This window comes from Macaca nemestrina, chromosome 16 (genome assembly GCF_043159975.1).
Source record: "Macaca nemestrina isolate mMacNem1 chromosome 16, mMacNem.hap1, whole genome shotgun sequence".
NCBI classification, from domain to species: domain Eukaryota; kingdom Metazoa; phylum Chordata; class Mammalia; order Primates; family Cercopithecidae; genus Macaca; species Macaca nemestrina.
The window spans coordinates 72,725,665-72,739,254 of NC_092140.1; the positions used below are offsets into that span (position 1 = coordinate 72,725,665).

At 36.2% G+C, this 13,590-nt stretch overlaps 1 long non-coding RNA gene across 1 annotated transcript in view; it reads left to right on the forward strand.

Annotated features, from left to right (window-relative positions):
- The window catches only part of LOC105485598 (uncharacterized), a 50,200-nt gene extending 36,961 nt beyond the window's left edge, over window positions 1-13,239 (forward strand). Inside the window, exons 2-4 of the long non-coding RNA XR_011615163.1 lie at window positions 3,288-3,331; window positions 12,225-12,320; window positions 13,160-13,239. This is a non-coding gene — a long non-coding RNA (uncharacterized lncRNA). The remainder of the gene's footprint in view (window positions 1-3,287; window positions 3,332-12,224; window positions 12,321-13,159) is intronic.
- The last annotated feature ends 351 nt before the right edge of the window (window positions 13,240-13,590 follow it).

Sequence of the window (13,590 nt, forward strand, 5' to 3'; positions counted from 1 at the left end):
TTACTAATATCTGTTTTATAATAAGATAAAATCCTGCATTGAAGTAAACAACATAGAAATTTGTGATTTTTTTAAATGTTCAAAATTAAAATATATCTAACCCACTTAACTGCAGGCTATTGAAAGAGTATTGGCAAGAAAATAATTTGATACTGTCTCTATTCTCTCTAAAGAACATGGATTAATTTATCAATACAAGTATAGATTAGGGTAACCATATACATTTTGTAAAACTGTGACACATTTAAAAGTGAAGGTGGCACAATTTTTAATTATGCTAGGGAAATAAGCATTATTCCTGATTTCCTTAGGGATATCAAGATGTAGGGCCATCCTGTCAAGGTGGGGCCATGGATAATATACAGAGTCGTGGTCCAAGAAAATAAATGAAGATAGTACATTTCAGTGGGGCATAAGTAAATATCTTGGGTGGTCTGAAGTCAAGAGATAGCATTTAATGAGGAGGCAACCAGGTTGTGCAAAAGAGCAGTAGGTCTAAGGCTCTGAAGGATAGGCCTGATAAGATTACGTTTCTAAAAGAAGAAACCGAAGAGTGTCAACCGAAATGCCAAAAAAGAGTGCCCACAAATGCTAGTGTGCATAAAAATAAATAATCCTGGGTTAGGGAAAACAGTAATAATCTTTACAGTTCTGCCAGAGCTGGTTTCTTTTAATGGGTTTCTTTTGTTTATCTCTTACCTCCAACAATTTTTACATTCAAGAAATGTTACAAACTGGCTGATTTTTTACAACAGTGGAGGAGGGATCCAAACACCTATTTTGTAGGTCCAGTTATAGGAGGAATTATTTATATGATCTTAAGAAAACAATTGGGGCAGGGTACAGCGGCTCACACCTTTAATCCCAGTACTTTGGGAGGCTGAGGTGGGCAGATCACAAGGTCAAGAGATTGAGACCACCCTGGCCAACATTGTGAAATCCCATCTCTACTAAAAATACAAAAATTTGCCGGGCGTGGTGGCGGGCGTCTGTAGTCCCAGCTACTAGAGAGGCTGAGGCAGGAGAATCGCTTGAACCCAGGAGGCAGAGGTTGCAGTGAGCCGAGATTGCACCACTGCAGCCTCAAACCTCAACTTTCACTGTGTCTGAATCTCAAAGTAAATAATCCTAGCAATATATTTCATAGGATTATGGTAAGTATCTGGTGACATTATTTATGTAAAGTTCATAAAGTTTATAAAGCTTTCTAAAATTGGGAATTTTGTATATTCTAATATGATTGATTTTTATATTTCCCAGACAAAATACTGAAAGTAGCACTTGAAAATTATTTATTCATGCTTCTGGCTGTGCAATTTCCCAATAATCCATAAGAGGAATCTAGAGATGGGATCTTTCTATAGCTATGCTATTATGCCATGTGCACTTTCAGAAGTTAGTGATTGAGTTTCCGTTTTAATATAGAATTCTACTTTGCTTATGGATATTGGATTTGGAAATGCAAGCATGTTGCTTTATAATGCCCCTTCTGGTGATAACTTCGTACTTCCTATAACTTCTGCCTGGAATATTATTTTTTATTTGTGTTAATACCAAGTAAACTCTTGTTTACACTTCAAAGCCCATCTAAAATATTTCCTTTTGTCTGTCAAGACCTGCATTAGGAGCATGTGCAAATGTATAGTGAGATTTAAGGATTAGTGCAGTGAGTACATCAAAGGCGCTCCTGTTACCCAGTTCTGGTGCCCTTTTAGCAGAATGTGGAGGAGACAATGCAAGCACCTTATGTTGCATCTGTGCACCTTTTAGCCTTGCGATGTGAGCGGGTCTTGTGTGGTCGAGAGTCAGAACATCAGGATACTAATCTTTGCTCCGCAACTTGTTAGCTGTGTGGTCACTGCCTCCTTAACAAAACATAGAGAATGTCCCTGTATCCTCTGTTACAAAATAAATGTTAGAATTTCTGTTCACCTCAATGTTGTTTAAATCACAATCAATTGAAATAATTTTTAGTCTTCCTGATTACTAACTTGTATCAAATGACTTACACATTAAAAATCATTATTTTATTATTTCATATAGTCTTTTAGAAAACTTTAGAAATAGAGTAGCATATGATTTGCTAAGAGAATGTAATCAGAAGGCATTTTTTAAAAAACTGTTACTTAAAATAAACATGGCACATGTCTATTAGAAAACCCATTTTCTGCGAAGTCTTTCTTTGCAAAAGGCCAACAGAGAGAGACTAACTAGCAGATGTGTGATTTTTTTACAACTAGGATGGTGGCAGCTGAGCCAGGATATGTATTTCATTTAGAGACCCATGGCCAGGAGAGAGGCCAAAAGGGGGAAAAAAAATAGATGTCTACTGAAGATAGACAGGTGGGCATAAAGGTGAAGCTAAATTATGAGAAGCAGCTCTGGAGTGAGCTATTTCCCTATTTTATATGGACATGCTGAAAGCATGTTGTAAATAAGTAGGGTGCCTAAGAAGCACAAGATGTCGTTCTGAATCTTGAGAGCCCTTAAGCATCAGACTGGATGTGCAGAGATGGTTTAAAGGAGTAGTGAATGGGCAAAGTGGGTCAAAGTGCAAAATATCATAATGTTTAATGCATTCTGCAAAGATAGACATTTTAATACCGGCTATTTGGATGCAGACATTAACAAAGGGTGAGCAGAAAAAAGAAAAAAAGGCACTCTATCTAAAATAAAAGAACTTCCCCAAAAGCACAAATAAAGAAGTGGAGGTGAGGGGCGATGGGAAACACAGGAAACAACATTGCTGATTTGAGATCAGAAGCTCAGAGGTTAAAAGTGTGTCCTCAGGCACCTGTGGAAAAGAAATATACTCAAGAATGAATCTAAACAGAAAGATGTATTAGTGAAAGAAGACTGGCTTTATGGGCTGTAAATAAGAAAGTTTTACTAAAACACTTTTGTTCTTTGTTTCTTCCTGAAGAAAATTTCAGACAGGAAAGACAAAAATAGACAACATTAGCCTCAGGAAGAATGCTTTTTTTTAAGTAAAAATGCATAGATGTAAGGATAGAAGCAAAGGCAGTTAATGTCATTGGGTCACTGTCCTTCCTGCAGAAAATACTAAGTTCCTTATGATTATTTCTGAGATTCCATTGAACTTCAGCGGTCTATCATTCTACAAGTAAAAGGAGGACTTTGGGAGAGATTAGTCACGAGCAAAATGTGAGAAGCTTTTTCAGTCCTGTTTTAATTTGGAGGTGGGGTCCAAATATAAAATTTATTTTTATTTACATAGTCAAAAATAAAATTTATTTTTTGTTGCCATTTGTTTGTTTTTAATGCAGTTTGCCATGAATGAACTAAGTCAGCATTTCTCTGAAGGCTCTTGGTGAGTACAAAGTGGACGTTCTGTCTTTTTGAGAATTGCCATATGATTTACGCAATTGCCATACTGATTAAGGGTGGTGGACCAAACAAATAAGAAAATTATAATTATTTAAGATTAATAAGAAAAAAAGATACACATTTCTTTAATATAAGTTTTATGTGACAAGGGAGTCTTCACAAGAACATTATGACCTGAAGAAATGATTAAATGTATAGGCTTTTATGCTACGTTTGATGAAGAATGTATAGAAATGGAGAAATACGATTAAAGAGTGTGATCTAATGGTAATAAACTGGAGGGAAATTTAGCGAAGCCTATTTGTTCACATTCTTCTCTATGACTGTTTGTCATCAAAGATAAGGACACTTGTTTTCTCTGGGTATAAAGAGGGTGACTCTAAAATGAGGGTCTATGACCTGCTTCAGGGGAAGGTCAGCCTACTAAAAGTGAAGACAATTAGGATAATGACCATATGATACTCCTCTTCCATGTAATGAATAGTAAATATATTTTATCTTCCTTATTGTTTTCTCAATAACATTTTCTTTTTTCTAGCTTACTTTATTGTGAGAATACAGTATACAATACATGCAACATGCAAAATATGTGTTAATCAACTTTTTAGGTTTCTGGTAAGGTTTCTGGTCAACAGTAGGCTCTTTGTAGTTAAGTTTTGGGGGACTCAAAAGTTAAACATGAATTTTCAACTATGAGAGGGGATTTGTACCTGTAATTCCAAGGATCAACCGTGATAATACTATTAAGGAAAATTTTTTTAGGTAAGTATGTGCCTAGTACTCTTCAAAGAACTTTACATTTAATCTTTACCATGATCCTGTAAAGGAAGTGCAATTATTATCTTTATTTTATAGATGTTATAATTGAGGCAGCCTATTCTCCCATGGTTTTGAAGGGTTTAGAAGTAGACCTAGGACCCAAATCTAGGACATCTGACCCTTCTTTCTTTTTTTTTTTTTTTTAATTACACTTTAAGTTCTAGGGTACATGTGCACAACGTGCAGGTTTGTTACATATGTAGACATGTGCCGTGTTGGTTTGCTGCACCCATTAACTCGTCATTTACATTAAGTATTTCTCCTAATGCCCCTCCCTGATCCCTCCACCCCACGACAGGCCCCGGTGTGTGATGTTCCCCACCCTGTGTCCAAGGGTTCTCATTGTTCAGTTCCCACCTGTGAGTGAGAACATACAGTGTTTAGTTTTCAAACATCCGACCCTTCCATACCGGGTGAACTTCACTGCTATTGCACAGAGATAAGAAAGTAGAGACCTTTCCCGAAGTGTTCTTTGCAGACTCATCACTTAAAAAGTCTCAGGAGAGTGGCCTATTAAAATTTATCAATAGTAGTTATATGCTAACATATCTTAAGCGTAAATGAAAACAGATGCAGTGTAGAGACTGAATTGCCTTTACCAAACCAGGGTGCGACTCAGTAGGTTTATTGGGCTCAGGATAACGTAGTATCTGAGTATAGAACTGGAATAAAGATTATCTAGATCCAGATCTTGGCTCTGTCCTTTACCATAAATATGACTGTGAGTTAGCTGCTTAATTTGAAGCTGCTTAATCTCTATGAGGCTCAGTTGCCTCTTTTAAAAGGTATATTAATGATATATGTCTCAGTGTTTTTGTGAAAGAGTACACAAAGTGCTTCGTAAGTTTTCAATAAATGGAAGTTATTATCATTATCATTATTATGCATCTTGGAAGGCTCAGAAGAACTCTTAATGTGACAATAGCTGCTGATGACACTAAAGAGAGAAACAAAGGAGAGCTTTTTCTTATTTACTCATATCAAACGTAAAAGTGTTAATAAGGAGGCAGTGGAACCGCAAAAGAAAAAAACGAAAGAGAGAAAGCAACATAGTTATAAGAAAGGAATCTCATTACCAAGCACATGTATTCAAGGATTTTGAGTATGTATTTCAAAATAAAAAGGGTTTTTTTAATTGAAGATATTAGTAAACAAGTAAACATTTAGGAGAGAATATATAATGTTTGATGAAAACCTTCAATAGTGCAACTCTAAGTAGTAGTCACTTGCTTTAATTATATTAATGTTAATTTTGTAGTTTAATATGTCTTCTTTCTAAAGACGATATGGATGGGTATTTTTAAAAAAATATTTGTCATGTTATTTTATTCTTTGGTAGAATTTTACTATTTGATGAATACAGCTTGTTGTCCAGTACTATTTGACATAAAACACATTGATGAGTCAGTAAGCTGATCTTTGAAATCCTGCTGAAAAACATTTTTAAAGTCACTTGTAACTAAAATATATAAATATAAAACTGAACACCATTCATCAGCTAAATTTAATTTATAATTTGTTTTAAACATTTACTGAAAAGTCAAAAATGTCAAGCATATTAAAATGCTGGCCTGACAGAAGCCCTAAGGGAAAACAAACAAACAAAAATCTCTTTTGGTAGCAGAATAAAAAAAACAAAGAAAGGACTTGTTCTTCTGGACTGAACTGTATTTAAATCTCAAAAGATGGACATCTCACAACCTTCCTACAGCAAGCAGTGTGAGTTAATAATTGATTATTTTATTAATTATTAAAATTATTGAAGCTGGAACTCAGATTTCCATTTTACATTTACATATATAATTATTCTATTAATGGATTCTAGCTGAAATAAAAGAGAAACAACATGAGTCACTGGGGCAGGGGGTGGGATCGATGACCTCTGGAGATTGATCCCAGTGTTCTCACAGATTTCGCTTCTGTTATCGGGTGCTATAGCTTTTTATAGTGATACTGCTAGAGCCTACTCAAGAATTGGACTCGTTCTTTTGTTCCATGAATGCCAGTTCTGCAGAAGCCACTGTGATAGAAATTCAAATGTAATGAAAAACAAACATTCACTCATTTATTATCACTACTTGTCTGCCACAAAGACAGATTTTGAGGGAAAAAAAAAGTTAAATGAAATAGTTTCTGTTCTCCCAAAGCTTACTTGAGACGTATTAGGCAGGAAGATACACAAACAAATAAAAATGTGTTTGCCATTTGTAGGGAAATTATATGGTGTTTTAGAGTTTCATGGAAGATTTAATCTTTCAGAGAAGCTTGGGGAGACTCCCCTGGGAAGTGACACTTGAACTGATCTGTAGGAGGACATATGCGATGAATAACAGAAAGGGCATTCAAGGCAGTGAAAATGATACAGTCAAAGAACCCATGGAGGAAGGAAGCCTGGCAAATGCAAGGGGAATAACAAGATGAAGGTGGCTGGAAACAGAAAGCAGGAGCAAGCATATGGGATGAAAGAAGCAGGGAGACCATACAGAGAGGGTTGGAGCCACAGGACACCATTAAATGGTTTTAAATAGGTAAACAAACTGGCAAAGTTTGCCTTTGGAGAGAATCACTCTGGCTGCTGAATGGAGAACAGATTCAAGAATGCCAAAGTGAATGTACATTGACATTTTAGGAAGATTTGAAAGTGTCTAAGCAAGAAATAATGAGGTTTTTGACCCTCCAAGTGTTGTCCAAAAGAACATTTTGCAGTGATGGAAATCTAATCTGTATTCTACTGTAGTCACCATTAGCTACATGTGGCTATTCAACACTTACATGTACCTAGAGTGACTGAGCCACTGAATTTTATGGTTTTTTTTTAATACTAATTATTCCAAATTTACATTTTAAAAGCCACAGGCTAAAAAAAAAAAAGGCACATGTAGCTAATGGCTAATGTATTGTACAGCTCTGCTCAATTGGATTAGAGTTTAGTATATTAAATGATTTCAGTACATGACCATATGGCCAAAACACTGTAGTTCAAAATAGAGATGAAAACAGAGATAACATGAGAAATATCATTACAGCTACTATCTGGAAGAGCCCAAATTTGAATCTAAATTACAGTCATGCTTCACTTATCAATGGTGATGTGTTCTGAGAAATGCATCTTTAGGTGATTTCGTAGTTGTGCGAACATCATAGACTCTTCTTACACAAACTTAAAGGATGTCACCTACTACACACCTAGGCTCTATGGTATAGCCTACTGTTCCTAGGTTGCAAACCTATATCATGTAAATGTACTGAATACTGTGGACATTTGTAACACAATGACATTTGTACTATCTATACATAGCCAAACATAGAAAAGTTACAATAAAAACACAGTGTACTAGATAAAAAATAGTGCACATATGTGGGGCACTTACCATGAATGGAGCTTGCAGAACTGGGTGTTGTTCTGGGTGAGTCAGTGAATGAGCGAGTGGTGAGTGAATATGAAGGCCTAGGACATTACTATTCACTACGGTAGGCTTTAAAAACACTATACACTTAGGCCACCACTAAATTTAATAAAACAATAATTTTTCTTTAATAATAAGCTAAGCTTGCTGTGACTATTTTACTTTATAAACTTTTAAATTTCTTTACTTTTTGACTTTTTTTGTAATAACATTTAGCATACATTGTGCAGCTGTTCAAATGTGTTCTTCATAGCCTTATACTAGGAGGTTTTATCTCTTTAAACTTTTTTTAATTTCCATTTTTTTACTTTTTAAATGTTTTTGTTAAAAATAAAGACACAAACACATACATTTGCCTAAGCCTACGTAGGGTCAGGATCATCAATATCATTGTCTTCCAGAGCTGCATCTTGGCCCACTGGAAGGTCTTCAGAGACAATGACACACATGGAACCGTCATCTCCTATGATAACAATGCCTCCTTCTGATACCTCCTGAAGGACCTGCCTGAGCCTCTTTCACAGTTAGTTTTTTTTTTTTTTAATAAGTAGAAGGATTACACTCTAAAATAGTAAGTGTAATATAGTAAATGCATAAACCAGTAACATAATGGTTTATTATCATTATCAAGTATTACGTACTGTATAAAATTATATGTGCTACAATTTTATGTGACTGGCAGCACAGTAGGTTTGTTTACACCAGCATCACCACAAACACATGAGTAATATGACACACTATGATATTCTGACAACCATGACATCACTAACCCAGGAAATTTTTTAGGTCCATTATCATCATAGGCGACCACAGTTGTATATGTGATGTGGTCTGTCATTGACTAAAATATCATTAAGACTGTACTTAGTCTCTAAACCTTGTTCTGTTTCTTTCTTTTCTTATGGCTTTTTCCTCTGTAAGAAGTCAAAGGCAGAGAGAAAAAGACAATAAAAAATATCTTCAAAGAAGAGAAGAAATCTGATCTTTCCCTACGTCTGCTTAGTTGGCATAACTGTAGGATGTCCATAGTTGTGGCTTTCCTGGGAAAATTTGATTTTACACTGGTTATCCCAACCTAATATTAATGGTATCCCCTTACACTCTCAATAGTGTCCGGTTTGGATGATAAATTATACGGTCTTTTTAGCCAACTGCTACTGAAGCTGTCAGATTTATTGCACAAAATATATTTCTAAAAATAAGTAGCACGAGAGGAAATATGGCCTCAAATTTCTTGGTTAAAGTTTCCACTAGAAAGTTTTAAACATTAAAAAGTACAAAATTAATTACAATTATTGAATGATAAAGTATAACATTGTATGAAGTTGATGACTGTTAAAACTATTTGAGTGTTTAAGTTTTGTCAGATTCTCTTTGGTAATGTCAGTTAAGTGTCTTTCATTAATTCTTATATGCCTCACTTTTCCTGTAAATAACTTATTGACCACCCACTACTTTTTTTCTGACTGATTAAATGATATAAATGTTGAGAAAAACAACATGAATGACATAAATGCCAAGAATCAGTTGCAATGTAAAAATATGTTTAATACAGAGGTTCTGTTTATGACTCCAAAAACATACTTAAGGAAGCACACAGTTAACTGACATCTAATATCAGCAGCTAATGAGGATTGGTAGAAAACCTTTATTTTCTTACTCTGTAGTCCATTTGTGAGGAGCTTAATATAAGAAAGGTAGTAGGTCAAACTAATAAAGAATAGGACAATGTACTGTTCCAAGAACTTGTCTAAGGATATTCCAGTGCCAAAAATGATCTGAAAAATTGAGATAATTGAGAGTCTTTGATCAGAAGGGTGTAAAATAATGTTGGAAATAATCAAGTGAAGATGTAAAGCTATGACTTGGTTTCCCATGCTGAGCATGTTAACATTCTTCATTGTTCCTTCTTGCATGCTGAACATGGCTGACATTTTTCAAAGTAATGAGAAACACTATTGAGTGAAGTTCTTTTCATCTTTGCTGTCCACATGTATCGCTACCATCCAAAAGTTGCAGTTGCATATAGCAGTTACAAAGAAAAGGATTGTTCTCATGCAGGCATGGGTACTTGAAGGGGCTGTATCAACACATAGAACAGTTAGTCACACATTATCCTAAGTTAGCCTGCTGGAACAGACAGCAAAAGACCAAGAGGTAGCAAACAGACAATTTAATCCACAACTGCATCTTCTGCATTTACTCATTTATTCATGAGTCACAGACTATAGCCATAGGATAAAGGACTTTTAGTCACATGAGGGATATTTTCCCTGGTGGCATCCAGAATAAAAGTTGTTTTTCAACAAAATCTTAATATATGAAACTCTTCTAATCATGTAATCTCCCCATCCCCTCACACACACACTACTTTTTGGGTCAAAGGAATCATTTCCTGTATTTTCATGGAGTTTTGCATAAGTAATCAGGCATAGAACCAACTCTTATGAATCATAGATTAATGAGAAGCTTCTTTCGAGTCTGACTTATGTTAAACACAGAGAGAAGATGTGTGAATTCTCTGCACTCACACGAGATTTGCTACAAATTAGTGTGAATTGTAGACTGATGAGAGGCACAGAATGGGACCTGCACATCATACATATTCAAAGACAGGAGAAGAAAATCTTGACGAGTACCAGGTCAGAGATTTCCCTAAGTTATTCCTAGTAATCACTTTCTCTGATGCCTTGAAAAGTGGAGAGTGAAAATTACCCTCAAACCTACTCTCAGTGATGGCTATCAATTATTTGTAATTGATGTACATACTTATACTTAAATTAATATTTGAAATCGTCAAAGGTGTTGACATGCTTCGGTTTGTGCACATGAGGTAGTAAGCAGGCAGGGTGAAGCTGCGGTGTCCTGGGATCTCTGCCAATCTCCTTTAAGGCTCAAGCCATGATCAGTGTCTTCCCACACTTACCTGTCTGTCTAGCTATAATATCTTAGGTAGGCTGAAGTTTTCTGAACTTTCTTAGTACAGTCTTAAAACGTACACATGGGCCGAGCACAGTGGCTCATGCCTGTAATCCCAATACCAGCACTTTGGGAGGCCAAGGTGGGCAGATCATGAGGTCAGGAAATCGAGACCATCCTGGCCAACATGGTGAAACCACCTCTCTACTAAAAACACAAAAATTAGCTGGGTGTGGTGGTGCATGCCTGTAATCCCAGCTACTCAGGAGGCTGAGGCACGAGAATCACTTGAACCCAGGAGGCAGATGTTGCAGTGAGCCGAGATCGTGCCACTGCACTGCAGCCTGGTGACAAAGCAAGACTTCATCTCAAAAAAAAAAAAAAAAAAGTATGTATGAACTTCTGTTATTGATATTGATCATGACCTATTTCTCATTTGCAGTTACGATTTTTCAGTTTAAACTCTATGCAAACATTTGTTTGTTGCCCAATTCCCATCTGAAATGCATCCCATAACTGAGTATGCTATTACATATTATTTCTGTTTTCTTTTTAAAGATGTATTCTTCAGACACAGAGTGGATAAGCAGCATTTCTTATAGAATGATTTCTGAGCTGTGCTCATTTCTGTTTCAATGTGCAATATATTACAAATACACAAAGAAAGGTGAGGAAAGAAGGCAATCTAACCTAAGACTTGGTAGAACTAATTTGAAGGAAAAGAAATACTGTTGAAAAGTTGATGAAGAAACTTATAGCTATGTGCATAGTGTGAATGAATGGAACATTAAAATACTCAGGACTTTAATTCTTTTTGAGTTGCCAGATAATAGAATACAACAGGGGCACATGTAAATACAATTAAAAACAGAAGTTATTAATTGCAGTGAGAGATATACAAAAGTGTGACAAAAAGTTCCAAGGAAATGTGAGAATATAATTGGGAACTCAAACAAGACTCTGAGCTTACCCTAAAGTCTGGTAGCATTTTGACAGCTCAATGTGAAGTAGAAGAGCATTTCATGTGAAGGGAATAGTATCTCAGACATACTCAGGAAAGTATATGCAATGTCAAGTTGTCAGGTCGCACAAAGGATAAAGATATATTATGAAAAAGATAAAATAAGAATTGCAGAGGTATACTGAGACCAGGGCATGGAAGTCTTTGAATTCTATGCTTACACACACGGATTTATTTAGTAAATGGGGGGAGTCCTTTCATAATGTTTGACTATGATCATACATGCACTTTAGGATGATACTTTGGTAATGACATGTGGAATAGACCAGAGTAGACAGATAAAGACTATGAACAGTCTGGATTAGAGATACGGAGACCAGACCTCACTGGTCAGAATGGAGAAGAATCCTCAAACATGATACTATCTCTTCCTAAAAACTGTGTCATAATGACATCCGAGGGCCTCAGTTTCTACAATAGTAAATGTTGGTTGAATGCAGAATCAAAAGGATGTGATCCCTGATAATACAGAAGGGAAGAGGCAGTGGGATAGAATCTTAGATGAGGCTTTGATATGGTTTGGATTTGTTTCCCCACCCAAATCCATATTCCCTTGTAATCCCCAGTGTTGGAGGAGGGGCCTGGTGGGGGGTAAATGGATCATGAGGGCAGATTTTCCCCTTTCTGTTCTCATGATAGTGGGTGAGTTCTCACAAGACCTGGTTGTTTAAAAGTGTGTAGCACCTCCCCCTCTTTCTTTCCTGCTCCAGCCATGTGAAGATGTACTGCCTTCCCTTTGCCTTCCGCCATGATTGAAAGTTTCCTGAGGCCTCCCCAGTCATGCTACCTGTACAGCCTGTGAAACGGTAAGTGAATTAAGCTTCTTTTCTTTATAAATTTCCCAGTCTCAGGTATGTCTTTATAGCAGTGTGAGAATGAACTAATACAGGTTTCAAAACCTGTGTGATTGGAAGAATGAAAAGGTTGTTAGTAAAAATAGTAGGAGAATCATTATCTGGGCATTAGGAAGACGAAATTTTCTTGCAATGTCATAGACAATCCTGTTCTAAATTCTAATTGTTAAAATTTTCAAATTTTATGCTTATGTATCAATTAAATACAAGTCCTGACTTTAGAAAACATATAACATGGTTTGTACAAATATAATGAATTTTTAAACATACTTCATTTAAACATGTGACTCATTAGAAAACAGAATTGGAAAATTTCATGTAAATCACAGATAAAGACAATGGCAATATTTTCGTTTGTCTTTGTTTTGATTCTGACCCTCCCTCTTGTCACCCAGGCTGGAGCGCAGTGGCACATTCTCAGCTCACTGCAACCTCCACCTCTGTGTTAAAGCGATGCTCCTGCCTCAACCTCCTGAGTAGCTGTGGGATTACAGGCGCCCACCACCATGCCTGGCTAAGGTTTTTTTTCTGTAGTTTTCGTAGAGAATGACTTTTATCATGTTGGCCAGGCTAGTCTCAAACTTCTGACCTCAGGTGATCTGCCCACCTTGGCCGGCCAAAGTTCTGGGATTACAGGCGTGAGCCACGGCACCCGGGGAAAATGGCAATTTTAATGAAATAATGAAGACACCTACATCACCGTTATACATTCAACATTTTAAGAAAATTACAAATTAGTGATAAGTTCATAGAAGTGTGTAGCACCTCCCCCTCTTTCTCTCCTGCTCCAGCCATGTGAAGATGTACTGCCTTCATTTTGCCTTCCGCCATGATTGAAAGTTTCCTGAGGCCTCCTCAGCCATGCTACCTGTACAGCCTGTGAAATGGTAAGCCAATTAAGCCCATAGTCTACAAAAACAATAGCTTATTTATTTTGAAAACTACTTGTTTTTTTTCCCCTAAAAATGAGATCTGTCATGAAAAGCACAATTTTTGAAAAATTGTCTCCCTATGACCTCAAGGGTTTTATTAATTTTTTTTTTTAATTTGGGGGTTTTCTGTGTTTTTGTTTGAGTTAATTTTTTTTTGAGTTCACACAATCAGAATTTTTATCTTCTAGATAGCAAAATGTCAACTTTGTCATGTTAATCAGCTTACTGTTCTCATAATAGTCATTGACAACAACTCTTATGAAGTATACAGATATTTACAATTTTCAGCA